General features: G+C 39.8%; 1 protein-coding gene and 1 pseudogene across 5 annotated transcripts in view; one reads left to right on the top strand and one right to left on the bottom strand.

Moving 5' to 3' along the window:
- CHRM5 (cholinergic receptor muscarinic 5) overlaps window positions 1-14,840 on the top strand; it is an 83,533-nt gene that overhangs the window by 9,999 nt on the left and 58,694 nt on the right. The window contains exon 3 of one of the 4 annotated variants that reach the window (XR_013369915.1): window positions 14,279-14,644. The exons of the other annotated variants lie outside the window; for them this stretch is intronic. The gene's annotated coding sequence lies outside the window, so the exon portion shown is untranslated. Of the gene's footprint in view, window positions 1-14,278; window positions 14,645-14,840 lie in introns of those variants that run through there. 4 annotated transcript variants of the gene reach the window in all.
- The window catches only part of LOC144302923 (glyceraldehyde-3-phosphate dehydrogenase-like), an 85,090-nt pseudogene that overhangs the window by 25,985 nt on the left and 44,265 nt on the right, over window positions 1-14,840 (bottom strand). The window lies entirely within an intron of this gene.

The raw sequence follows: 14,840 nt of genomic DNA, 5'->3' as shown, positions 1-14,840 counted from the left end.
GCCTCGGGCATTACAATAGCTCATCAAGAACTTAAATGGGAAAGAAAAGGGAAAAAAGAGGCAGAGGTCTAAAGATAAGACTTGCCCCACAACCCAGCCCATTTCTCATCATCTCTGTGCACTAAGAGAGCCCAAAACTACCTCCTGCTCTAAGTCAAGGTATGGGCAATTTCCTTAGCTAGTTCCAAAATCCCATTCATACCATATGCAAAGCAGATCATCAAGGAAAGTTACTAACTTGCAATACCATTGACATTATATATCACATATAGTTAAATCTACTCAACCCTAAAAAATGTTATCACTAGAGCCTCCAGTCAAAACTCAAAAAAGACTAACCTGGGGTTCAGAAACACTTTGCAAATAAGTACTCTCTACCCTAAAATCAGAATCCTCAAATTGAAAAAACACTCCATGGGCTACTGAGGTTACCCTGGGTTTATGCATGTCTACACAATCACAAATTCTAAGGCTCCTCCAAGTTCTGGCAGCAATCCCTCTTGGTTTTTTCCCCAGGAGTATGGGGAGAAGATATCTAAATAAGAATCCAATAGGTAATGTGAAAAATATTAAGGACAGTGCTGCCTTGTCACGTTTCCTAAAATAAAGCAGATGAATTTCATGTATACATACACAGCATATACAGCTTAACACAAAGTAATTTCTTTGCTTGAGATAATAATTACCAGCTGTCAAGGAAAACTAATTTCTATCTTAGAGCTCCTGAGTACTTCTGTCATAATACAAGTCAGATCAAATGAGTCCGTATTCTCTCTTCCAGGGTTTTCAGTTTTACACGACACAAGTAGCTAGTAATAAGGGTAATGTTTCCACTCTCATCACAAGATCAAAAGGTGCCAAACTATCCAAAAAGGTTATTGTGTTTTAAAGTAGCCAAAAGGTGTATGTCTGTGTGTGTGTTGTTATTTTACTACAAAGTGGGGCAGCGGGAAATAACTATTCTCAAACAGTGAAACAACTCATTTTTTACACAATCTACCAACAGAGCCTAGTGCTGCACAGCCAGTGGTGTGTAGAAAGCAACAGTTCAGTGTAAAGAATAATAATGGACAAATGACAGATGGACAAATATTCATACTATGGTTCCATCCTATACTCTTTATGTGACATTAGGCAAAATATCTAACTTCCTTAAATTTAATCTGCCTCATCTGGAAATTTGTCTAATGCTGTTCTTACAAGGTTACTTGGAAATTAAAATGTTAAACGTGAAGTACCAAATACCCAGCCAGATGCTCCATAAATAAAAACAACTGTAACCCATCTGTTTATGCCTGTATCTCATCTACCCCCAGCCCGGCAAAGTAAGATGGTTACAGTTATTCCCTTATTCGGCCTAACCCAGAAGTTGGCCCTAATAGATTTCACGACAATGTTGCATTCTCCATTGCCAACTGCTACAAGATAACTCCCTCTGCACTCAGGCCCTATCCCCTCCCCACATAAACCCTACTCTGAGGACCCCAACAACTAGTAACACTGTACTCTGGGGAGGGGAGTAGGAAATAAAGTGAAAATATTTCTGAGAATAGCTCATTGCTAAAATCTGTTCTGGAGCAAAGAAATAACATATAGTCCAAAAGCCAAATCTCAGTCACAATGATCAAATGCAATTGGACTACAAACCACTAACAAGTCTCAATCATATTTTTTAAGGATTTTACAAAATGTTTTAAATGCTATAAATCCTTAAGCATATCTAGCACTGCACCAAATACTACTACTCCAGACTTTCTATTACCAAACTCCAATATCTAAACAAAGATATGCTTAGATAACAGGGCTTCTGAAGCACCTGGGTGGCTCAGTGGTTGAGTGCCTCCTTTTGGCTCAGGTCGTGACCCGGGGGGCCTGGGATCAAGTCCCACATCAGGCTCCCTGCTCCTGCTTCTCCCTCTGCCTGTGTCTCTGCCTCTCTCTATCATGAATAAATAAATTCTTACAAAAAAAAAAAAAGATTATGGGGTTTCTAAGAACAACAATAAGGAATAAATGTCATGATGTTTCTCCCCTTATGAATCATAAAAACACATCTCTCTGGACCAGCCTGTTTGGACAACACTCCCTCCCTAATGGCTACCCTAGAATTATCCCAACTTCCGAGGGAGATAAGCCAAATAAATAGTTGGTATGTGCGGAGATGGGTACAGGCTCACTGAAACATGCCTCCTTCTCCTCTAGCAACTCCTGCAGGGGTAACTTTTGGAAAGCTGTACCTTCTGATTGCAGGGGACACTGTGATATTGCATAAAAGACACAACTTTAAATGAATCTTTTCTGACCAGTGGATATTAGACATGTGCATACAAATCACTTGGAATGCAGCTTATCATTCACATAGATGCACCGACACATGTACCCTCTTACTTGGTAGCCAACAAATACTAGGAAATAAAATTAGCATTTTGTAACTGATTAATGACAAATAAATCAAAAGTCAGTTACTGCTGTTTTACCTCGTTTCACAAATGTACCTTCATTAACCCTATCTGTTTAATACAAATACAACTACTCCTCAAAAAAAATGGACACAAGGGTCAGTGACACAGAAATAGTGTCATTTAAAATTTACATTTATATAAACATGTATAGCTCTGCAAGAAACCATAAATGAAAAAGGTCAAGTATACGGTCATTACAGCTTCACCTCTTATCTCAAGCAATTCTTGGCCTCATTCTTAGAGAACCAGTTCCCCCAAACCCTTAAGGAGAAAAAAAGATATCTGCAGGGCCTCAAAATATTTCCCTTAAAATATTTTTAATTTATTGCCATTGCTTTAACTTGCACACAAAATTCCTGGATATTCCCCTCTCTAGCAGGTAAAGCTTAATTCCCACCCCCTTGAGTATGAGTAGGAGCTAGTCCCTTGCTTCTAGTGAAGAGAATGGTAAGTAACCTTATACTGGAAAAACTTAGCAGATATCATCTTAATCAAGTGATCAAAGTTAATGTTGTTAATAATAAGCCAAAAGTTGGGATATCACGTGTCCACTAATATGACACAAGAAAGGTACACATCCTCATCCCCCAAATTTATAACTACCATCTAACCATGAGAAAACATGGTTGGAACCCAAATTGATGACATTCTACAGAATACCTAACCACTATTCTTCAAAGTGTCAAGTCCAGAAAAGATGGAAAAATTAACAGAAAGTATGCAGTTAAATAAATGCAGTTTGGTATCCTAAGTTGGAATAGAAAAAGAACACCAGTGGAGGCAGGGAGGGCGGGGTACTGGGGAAAGTCTGTAATATAACAATGTTAATTTCTTATTTTTGATAATGGTACTATGGTCATATAAGGTGGTAATGCTAAGAGAAGCTAGATGAAGGGTATATGGAAATACTGTGTACTATCTTTGCAACTCTCCTGAAAAATCTAAGCAGTATTAGAAAATAATAAAAAGCCCCCCAAAATAAGTGGTCCTTCATGTCACTTAGTAGTAAATGAGTTCACATACAAGACATTCTACAACTCAACCGCTTTCCTCATTTGCTGAAATAGATTCCTGTCAGGCTACAAAGTGAGGTGCATGTCACTGAAGCTTATCTTCTTAGGACTTCAGGTCTTACAAAGGAGACAACTCTAATTAATAGCAGACACATGGACCTTCTGATGCACTACATCACACTCAGTAACCATAAGCAACGGCTTAGTCATCCATCCTGCAGGCTTCAGACTTGTGAACCCTGTGCTGGGTGGTACGCCATATGCTAAAGATGAAAAGAGCTACCCTCAACAGACATACAGTCTAGTATGATCAGTTTAAGAGCCATGCGCTCAGGAAAGCCTCCCTCACCTTTCCAAGCTGAACTGGGTGCTCTCCCTGGCCTGTCCTGCAGTACTCCGTGCCTCTTAAGTCAAACTGATTGTTCATCCCTCATCTCTGTCACCTCACAAGTGGCATTTGCCAAGAACTACTCAGGAGCTGAGAGCTTATCTTGTCTGAAAGATAGAAAGTTAGCCTATCACTGCCTCACGGATGCTGGTAGAAGACAGGAGACTCCTGGATCACACACCAAGGCTTTGGTTGTTCTTGGCAAAAGTAGTAGCCTAAGCTCCATGCTCATCTGCACTGGTTCCCTTCACCTCTCCATCCCAGAGGGCGATTTCAAAGTCACATCGTGCAAGCACCATAACACAAGCTACAGACTGCGTTACAAGAAAGGAACTAAGCTTAGGAGAGTCACTGCTCTTACAGTGATTGGAAGCAAGCCTGAGCATTGTCTGGGGGACACGTTACCCCAATTTGCATGGCCGCTGCTGCCCAAGGCAGAGAGTGCTCAGGGCCCTGCTTTCTTGACACAACCATCAAGAATACACAGGATTGCTCAGGACCTATGGTGGACTCCCAACAATATCCTTTATGGCAAGGAGTATGTTTTAGACATTTCTGTGCTCTCAGCACCTGGCATGATATCCAACATGCTGCAGGGGGTGCTGAACGAGGGCCCAGACGCTGAATCTGAGGCCAGAGACAACTCTTCCATACTGTGACCATATACACAGTAACTTAACCTTTAAGTTCCATCCTCAGTTTGTAGGAAATGTTCAATAATAGAAGCTCAAGGAATGTTAAGTGAAAGAATGATCACCAAGAATTATTCTATCTCTAAAGCTGGAAGTTTCTACAATTCTCTAAACAGTAGAATGCCAGAAAGCCCAGTTGCCTGATTGTCTCTGACAGATGTGCCTCGTGTAGTACTCCCATTGCAGAGATAGAAATCCATGATAACAAACTTAGCATTCTGTTAATTCTACTTAAAGTTACTCATGATAACCTCAAATTGCACTATAAATTTTTATGAAGATTTAACTCTATATAAACAGAAGACACAGGAGCACCTGGGTGGCTCAGTCAGTTAAGCGTCTACCTTTGGTCAGGTAATCCCAGGGTCCTGGGATCAAACACCACATTGGGTTCCCCACTCAGCAGGGAGTCTGCTTGCCCCTCTGTCCCTCTCTCTACTCATGCTCTCTCTCAAATAAATCATTTTTTTTAAATAAACAGAAGGCACAAACCTCTATGACCACAGATTTCGAAAAGTATATACTAAAACCACATAAATTATCTACTTAGCTAGCAAGCAGTGGATGAAGAGATGAAGAAAACAAATTTTCTAAAACTTCAGGATTTTAAAAGACCGGGGTGGGCAGCCCCAGTGGCTCAGCGGTTTAGCGCCGCCTTCAGCCCAGGGCATGATCCCAGAGACCCGGGATCGAGTCCCACGTCAGGCTCCCTGCATGGAGCCTGCTTCTCCCTCTACCTGTGTTTTCTGCCTCTCTCTCTCAATCTCTCTCTCTCTCTTTCTGTGTCTCTAATAAATAAATGAAATCTTTTTAAAAAATTAAAAAATAAATAAAAGACCGGGGTACCATTATAAAAATGGAATGTTCCCTTCCGTGTACAATATGCAGGAGGCAACATTTAAGGGGTAGTGAGGACCGAGAGGCTCTCTACCAAGTTCCTTTTGCAAGTGCCAAGTAGACACCTAAGAGGCAGATTTAATTTTTTTTATTTTTTTTAAAGGTATCTTTATTTATTTTTTTTTATATATATATTTTTTAATTTTATTTATTTATGAGAATGCACAGAGAGGAGAGAGAGAGAGACAGAGATGCAGGCAGAGGGAGAAGCAGGCTCCATGCACCGGGAGCCCGATGTGGGATTCGATCCCGGGTCTCCAGGATCGCGCCCTGGGCCAAAGGCAGGCGCCAAACCGCTGCGCCACCCAGGGATCCCTAATTTACACAAGGAATGCACACCACAAATTATGGGAAGCAGTATGCTGACATCCTTAGTATTCTTTCTGAAATATGTAGCACAGTCAGTAAATTAGCAGTACATATTGATATTTCATTTACAGCAGTTCCATTCTCAGCTGAAAATTCTGAAATCAATATAGTATCCTCATAACAAATCATGTGAAGGTACTCTTTCCATCCCATTTGAGGTATGACAACATACTAGGAACACATGACACGGTTTCCTATAGGTGTTTTAATCTTTTTTTTTAATGATTTTATTTATTTAAGAGAGAAACAGAGTGAAAAGAGCAGCAGAGAGAGAAAGAGAGAGAGAGAGAGACAAGCAGACGCCCCACTGAGCACAGAGCCCAATACTGGGCCCATCCCAGGACCCTGAGACATGACACAAGCTGAAATCAAGAGTTGATCCCTTAACACACTGAGCCACCCACGCATCCATTGATCTTTTGAGTATACCACCTTTCAATTAGAAAAGGGACATTTAAAGCGGGGTTTTTTTCCATTTAAAATATCAAATTAGTTTATGATATTGGCTTTTCTCTTGCTGCAACAATGTTGAGGACCGTCAGCTTTTCTCCCTTGGCATGCTTACATAGCATATTCTACTGACAGCTTGCTTCTTTGCCTATAAAATAATGACTTGTGTATGGCACTTTATAATTTTTCAGATAATTCTCCATGATCCTCACAACCACCCTGTACTAAAGCAAGGCAGGTATTATTTCTCATACACAGCTTTTAAAAAAAAAATTTTTTTTAAAGATTCCAAGAGTTTCAGTCCTTCAAGAACATGTACTAAGTGACAAACAGAACCAAGACCCAGATCAGCTGACATCCATCAGTTAAGAGCTCCTTCCATTCTACTACCTGAATACACTTACTATGTTTATTACACTTCAGTTACTAGAATAGATGACTTTACTAACACAGTCTTAAGGATTATTAACCTTAATTCATAGCCTCTGAATTCATGTGTCTCACACTTTTTATAATAAAAGAGATTCTACACTGACCTTCATTAAAGACTTTGCCAAAATAACTTTTATTCTTTTATTAGTATTATTAAAGATTTATTTATTTTAGAGAGCGCACGCATGCAAGTGTGGATGGTGGCAGAAGGGCAGAAGCTCAAGCAGACTCCCCACGCACACAGAGCCTGATGCAGGGCTCGATCCCAGTACCCATAAGATCATGACCTGGGCCAAAACCAAGAGTCACACACTTAACCGACTGAGACACCCAGGTGCCCCTCTTTTTTTATTATTACTACAGTAGCCTTTATTATAAAACTTGGACTTTCCCCATTCTACTTTTGAATACTTTACACAAATCATTCTATTAATAATCAGCCTTAATCATATTGACATGATGAAACCTTACATACCAGTTTTATATCAAAATTTCACCATCAAGTAATCTAAATATATTACTGTAGTATCAATTATAGTTAGGAGGAGGAGGGTAATTCTCTCTAGAGCAAGTAAAGAGAATTTACCAACTTCCACTTAATAGAACATTGATCATGAGCCTTTATTTGCTCTGCTTCCCCAAACCTCCTTTAAACAATTTTTTTTAATGAAGTATGGGTCCATAAGAATAAACAGAGACAGCAGCAGTTGAGAGGAATATGCAAGACACTATTAGAATGTAGCACGCAGATTTAAGGATGCAGCTAGTTAGACATTTAGCAACAGAACAGTATCAGGAATACCAAGTCAAATTCAAAAAGATTCACTAATATTCTCTCATTAAGATATTTCTAGTAAGAATAATCTAGGTTGTCTAATAATCCAATGGCCCCACTCAGTGGGATGAGGACCAAAAAGGCAGCCACAGTAGCCGAAAGTGGTGTCTGTGACAAAATGGCTACTCTGGAATCAAAATCTGTCATCAAATCAAGTATTATTTTAGTGACTTTAATTTGCCACAAAACAAGGTTTTAAAAGGGACAGATCACACTGGATGGAGGCAGATTCCCCTGGAGATGCTAAAATCCAACAGGTGGAGGTGCCTAACAACAGATTTTAATATAATGGAAGCACTAAGCAAATCAAAGACAAAACTTACAGAAATCAAAGTAAAGCTAACATTAGAAGCTCTCCACACAAACCTCTGATGAGTATAAAATGTCTCTCCAATGACTGAGGAGTATTAAAAATGATGTAAAAACAGATCCATGTATATGAAAGGATTTCCAGCTGATGCAATCCTTGGTGACATAAAGGATTAGAAGATAAAGGTCAAGCACAAAATATTCAAACAAAAACAACATTACACAAAGCATGAAGGGATCAATATTTGCAGGGTCTGACAGTACTGAATTGGTTAAGAAGTTTATAGAGACACCGGCCAAAAGCATAAAGACCTACAACTTTTCAAGGAAGATACTGTGGGGAAAAAAAAAAAGAACAAAGAAAAATGATAAGGTGTAAGCTAAATTAAGAAACGAACAAGAAGAAAAACCAAAGTGCTATAGACACTAAAATGAAATGTCTAGAAAACTGAATGGTGAAATTTTGGGATGACTTCAATGATCAGACCTGGTTGAAAAGATCCACACATCCTCTTCTCAAATCGTGGAGAAAGAAAAAGGATAGACATTAATCAGAGGAGTCAAAAGGAAAGTAATTCTATTTAAAGAAAAAGCTAAGCAGCACTAGATAAAGCTGAAGAAGTCAATAGTGGTAACTTACACTTAAGTAGCAAAGAAGTGAGCTGCAAGGCAGTGGGAGCAGAAGGGGGAAAAAACAGCACCAGGAGAAATCACAGAGGATCAACAGGAATCCCTAAACAAATGGAACTCAAAAGGTCACAGATCTAAAGGCAGAGAGAGAGGAATTAATGCCGCCAGGGGAAGTACAGTTTCCTGGCAAGAAAGGGAACATGGATGGGGGCACGAGGCTCAGGAGAAAAAGGCTGCAGCCGGACCAGCAAAAGCAGACAGAGGAGAACCTGCAGGGGAACAAGCCAAAACACCCAGCAGTGCAGACACCAGGAGGTGAGCAGACATGTTTCAAGGCATTCAGCTGCTTTTGTCTTTGGAGGTTGGAAGAAAGATAAGCAAAATTAGGCTACTACACCGTCTGGCTAGAAGAAAGGAAAGTTTTTTGGGTTTTTGTGTGTGTGTGTGTGTGTGTGTCTCTGTGTGGTTTTTACCTCTTTTTATTATGGTTGTGACCCAAAAGAAGATTATTTTTTTAATGCATACGTAGTTCTGTTTCTGTTATTTCAAATGATTTGAATATCAAAGGGAAGGTTCTTCCACTCAAGTGTCTTTGTACACTTTTGTCTTTGTAATAAAAATATATTAGTAAAAACTGATGAAACACATATGATAGAAAAAGGAAAAAAAAAACAAACAAACACAAAACAAACGGAGTCCCTGGTGATAAATATAGCTGTCCTGCGGCTTCTCGTGAGCGGCTAGAGCAATAGGCTTTCTTATCCCTTTCAATCTAATTGGATGGGGGTGGGGAAATCAAATACCATTATAATCAAAATCGCCCCCCCCAAATTAACTTTTCATATAATTACATTGTCAAAAATATATAATCGCTTTAAATGAACATATGCATGGACAACTATGCTGACCAAATAAATTGGAGGCTAATCATTTCATTTGTATTTGTTTCACTGAAAATAAACAGAGCTTACAGACTTGCACAGAAAAAAAATTTTTTTTCACGTTTATCTTCAACATTGCTCCAGTGCATTCTGCTCCCACTGTACACATCTTTCTAATTCAGGTTATCTGTGACTTCTTGAAAGGAATAGAGCATATGGTATGAATTCAATGACTCACTACTTGAAAAAAGAAATTGGGGGGGGTAGGAAATTGCTGAAAGATCTAATGTCTTATGCCTGAATAGAAGGGAGAGTACCATATCATTCTCACAGCCTGAGGAAACAACTTAGAACCTACAAGAATGTTGTTCAAAAAGAAAAGCTGTAGGCACAACTGTCTGTTTCAGAGGTTTACAGGAAGAGTCCTAAAAAGAGGTCTGAAGACTCCCAATCCCACTAGCAAAAGTGTGACTTTATAGACTGAGATGATGCAGGCAGCATCAGGGTGCCAAGAAGGAATGCTTTTCCCGAGGTGTTCTCCATGGCATATGGGGGTACCTGAAATCCTATCCTTAGAAATCCATTTTCAGACTTCCCCTGCATGGAGAGACACATACAAGAATAGGTAAGATACAATTTAAAGAATAATTATTCAATAAACATGAGTAACCATCATCCAGGGCAAGGAATATATCACTGTCAACATCACAGAAGCCCCCCCAGTCGGACACCTGCTACCCGCCCCTACCCAATCATCGCTCCTCACCTCTCCACTGGAGGAGACCACAATCCTGATTTTTACCATCATTATATCCTTGGTTTCCATGTTAATATGCTCCCTAAACAGCGCAGCTTGCATTTTTCTTGTGAGTGAACTTCAAGTAGAATCATACTGAGGTATTTCAGGCCTACAACTTGACCTTACAGTATTTTTGAGAAACTCATCCACTTATTTATGTGTTCACTCCACTATGACTTAATAGCTGAGCTGTTTTCCCCCGTGGCTCTTCTGACCAGCATCACTATGAATGTGCACACGTGTCTTGGTGCATGTGTGCTAGGGCTTCTTGAGAGCACCTTCCAAGGGACAAGTGCCAGATTTTCAACTTCACTGGAAATAGACACACTACCTTTCTAAGTGAATACATACACATACGTACATACGCACCAACCTACATACACATCAACTGTGCATCCAGTAGAAAAATCATTCTTTGAATTAGTTACTGGTCCTTGAAGATTCAGTTATGATGTAAATCCTACTTAGAGAGTAATAACACATTAAGCTAGATGTACTCTTGGCAAAAGGTCCGTCTTCAAACTGGCATTTGAGAATCAGACCAGAGGTGTAACGCACCGCATGGCTACTGTAGAATAAAAAATAATGTGTAAAGAACATTCAAAGCCCGGAGAAACCAACTCTGAGAGACCAAGTCTGTCCTCTGTTGTAATGACAACAGGGCCATCCTTCAAGGCACACAGCAGACACAGAAATGGGGGAGGAAAACAAATGAACTACAGGGGGGAAACTGGGGGAAGCTGGAAAAAATTTATTTTCAAACTTACTCTAAAATCACCAACTTTCAAATGTTCAGAAGCTCAGACCACCCCACCACAGGTTGTTTAATTAACAGACTCTATAATCTATCATAAATCATATCATATAATTTATTATAGGTTTTTACAATCAAAAACTTAATTTCTCAGAAAAATGAAGATCTATAAAATTCTCTTGGCAACTACTGCCATTAGGTCTGACGTTCAAGGGAAAAAAAAATTAGACCTTGACTTTAATATAGTTAATAAAGCTTCTATCAACAAAAAATTCCAGATAAACACTAAATCGAGGGCACATGGTTACTCACTGAGCCAAACTAAAAATCAGTGGTAAATTTGGGCTAAGATGCTGACATAATCAAATTAGGCACTGCTACATCTAACTCTTCTTGCATTTCTTACTGGGAGAAATGGTATTGCCTAACATTGGATGGAACCTTAACAGACTAGGCTTCAAATCCAGAGCTGGTCAATTTAGGGGCCTTGTGTTCCTTATATTAAACCACAATGACAAAGGAAAGACTAATGTTAGAAGCGGAACCTAAATGTCCACTATTAAGATAAATGTTCAATGCTGATAAGTTATTTCTAATTTTGGCAGTTAGTAAATAAATTATATGCTTAAAAAATACAAACTGGAATCAAAAAGGTTATATACTCTTTAGAAGACTGAAATGCAAGGTATGGTAATTATGCCCTGTCACTCTACTAATGTACAATGGCTATGAAAGTTTCAGTTATGGAAGTTATGGAAGCCTAGTATATAATATAGCATCCACAGCTAATAGCATTGTATACTTGAAATTTGCTAAAAGGTAAATGTTATGGTAAATGGTCTTTCCACACACCCAAAAAAGATTATAATAAACAGGATGATAAACTGAACTTATAGACAGAGAACAGACAGGTAAGGGTGGGTAAAATGGGGAAGGGAATCAAAAGATAAAAACTTCCAGTTATAAGATAAGCAAGCCATAGGATATAATGGACAACACAGTGACTATAGGTAAGTAATACAACATTGCATATTTGAAAGCTGCTAAGAGTAGATCTTAAAAGTGTCCACCATAAGAAAGAAAAAAAAATTAAGTATGGGGGTGACAGATGTTAACTAGGCTTATTACTGTGACCATGTCATAGTACATCCTAACATCACACCATTACAGTGTGTTCCTGAAACTAAAACAATGTCAATGACACTCCAACTTAAAAATAATAAAGGGCATGAGAGGAAACTGGACGGTAAAGGGTAGGTCTGCAGCCTTTATGGTGGCAACAGTTCCCCAGGTATGTACTTATTCCAAAATTCATCAAGTTGTATACACTAAGTATAGCTGTTTACATGCCAGTCATTCCTTAAAAAAAAAAAAAAAGAGGAGGGGGTTAAAAAAAACGTTGTCAAAGAAGGTAGCAACTGATTAAATTTAACACACTATAGAAAACAAAATAAAATGTGAGTCTTTAGGAGAAAATGTAGAAGAGATCTTTGTGATCTTGAGGGAAAGACGTATTTCTCAAATGAGGCACAGAATGGCATACGCTGGAAGACCAAAAATGAACAAATTCGAGTACAGTGAAATTTTAAACTCTGCACCAAAAGACATGAATACAAAAGTAGGTCTCCATCTTAAAAGATACTCGCAAATATAAACACCAAAAAATAAGTATTAAGAATCTATTTTAAATATCTGTAAGCCGATAAGAAACAAACAAGCCAAATGTTCAAAGAATGTGTGCAGGCAAGTCACAGGGAAGCAAGCAAGCACAACAAATAGAGGTGCTCAATCTCAACAGTTAACAGAGGAAAAGCAACTTAAGATCTCCAGGACCAGTGACTAGCTCAGAGCCAGTCACTCTCTTGTTTTTTTTTAAGATTTTATTTATTTATTCATGAGAGATACGGGGGGGGGGGGGAGAGAGAGAGAGAGAGAGAGAGAGAGAGGCAGAGACACAGGCAGAGGGAGAAGCAGGCTCCATGCAGGGAGCCTGACATTTGACTCGATCCCAGGTCTCCAGGATCACACCCTGGGCTGAAGGTGGTGCTAAACCGCTAAGCCACCTGGGCTGCCCCACTCTCGTGTTTTTACACAACTTACAGCCATGGACTTACACAACTCCTGCCACCATTCTGCAACATGGAGCATCCTACTCTGTGGTCACACTTCCTGCCTTTCCAACTCACAGCCCTTGGAGAAGGGCAACAACCTTCATGTACAGAGGAAGCTACAGGTATTGACCCCAGCACTAGCCAGTGCTCCTGCACCTCCTCAGCTCTCATGCTTGCAACAGCTTAAATTCAAGGCCTGCCAATCCAATCACCCTCCCCTCTGCCTCTCCTTCCCGCGATTAAATCCTCCTGTTCACCCCACACAAACAGCACAATGAATAAGGGAACAACACCCCTCTTCCTACCTCACATTCACAAACACCAGCGCCAGTGGACCTCTGTTACCGCCCAGCAACCAGACCACATTTTCCTATTTCATTCACTCTCCCATTCTGCGGACAGCTATTTCCTACCTCCTACTCTCGCAACTTCTAGTACCTCCTCCGTGACCCTCACTCACAGCATTCCTACTTCACTAAGAAAACAGAAGCAAAAAAAAAAAAAAAAGAAAGAAAAGAAAACAGAAGCAGTCAGAAGGGAACTCCCCATGCCCCCATCGCATCAACCCCCTGCCCATGTCCACGTTCCTATGTCCTGGCCTTTCCTCTGATTACAGCTCAACATCTGTCTGAGTTGGCACTCCCACCACCTGGACCATAGATTCCACCACTGCATGCAGTTCTCACCTCTTCCACATTATTTTTTCCATCTTTTCTTTAGTTTTTTTTTTCTTTTTTTTTCTTTAGTTTTTTATCAAAACTAAACATGCAGATGGGAGTTTAAAGTCTCCCATCTTTAAAAAACATGTCTTGACCCACTTCCCCCACCAGTCCATCCTTCTCCTTCTGACTGTAATAAAACTCCTTAAAATTTAGAGGTGTTTATACTTGCTGTCTCAAATCTCTCTCCTCCCATACTCTTTCTAAATCCAGGAATGAATGTATCCTACCACTGCAACAAAACTACTCCAAAAAAAAAAAAAAAAAAAAAAACTACTCCTGCCAAGATCACTAGAAACCTCCTGTTGTTAAAGTGTCAATTCTTGTAAGTCATCAGCTGCATTTGACACAGATCCCTCCTTCCTGAAAGCCCTTACTGGTTTTTCCTTCTACCACTCCCACTCAGTCTCCTGTCCTGGTTCCTTCCCATCTCTGTAACCTCTAGACACAGTGCTGTCCAGTGCTCAGTTCTTTTTCATTAATAACTCCCTTGGTCATCTCATGCAGTTTCATGACTTTAAATATTATCACCTACAGGCTGTCATCTCCTAAATGTTTATCTCCAGTCCAGACCTGGATCCTGTATCCCAGATGCCTTCATCCAACAACCTGCTTAATACTTCCTACTGGATGCTGTGCTCTTCTATTTACCACTCCAGATTTACCCTTTCTTCTTCCCTGTTCTGCCCTAGAAGGCTAACCTATATGGATGATAGCAACAGGCTTCCTTTGTCTTCTGGCTTCTAGTAGGTTAGGATTATGATGGGAAGCCCTGGCAGGAGAATAAAGGAGAAACAGAGTATAAGACCAGAGTATTTATTCACCTGCCTCCCTCGCTGTGGAGTCAACTTCATTGACTAGGTCTCTTGAGCAAAGGTGATTCATCCTCTCAAGGTCAACTGCCCTACACAAATCTCTCTCCTAGAGTTTCAGTAACTAGAGATAGTAACATCTCTGCTATTTCCTGCCCTTCCAATACTATCCTATCAACATGCTCTCCCTACATTCTACCCATACTTTTGTAAGTGATTCCTTTGTTAAAACTTCCTTCTAATTATGTGGAATGTGCCATCTATTTCCTACAGGAACTCTGACTAAT

This window comes from Canis aureus, chromosome 32 (genome assembly GCF_053574225.1).
Source record: "Canis aureus isolate CA01 chromosome 32, VMU_Caureus_v.1.0, whole genome shotgun sequence".
Lineage (NCBI taxonomy): Eukaryota > Metazoa > Chordata > Mammalia > Carnivora > Canidae > Canis > Canis aureus.
This window is presented reverse-complemented; position numbering and strand designations above follow the sequence as displayed.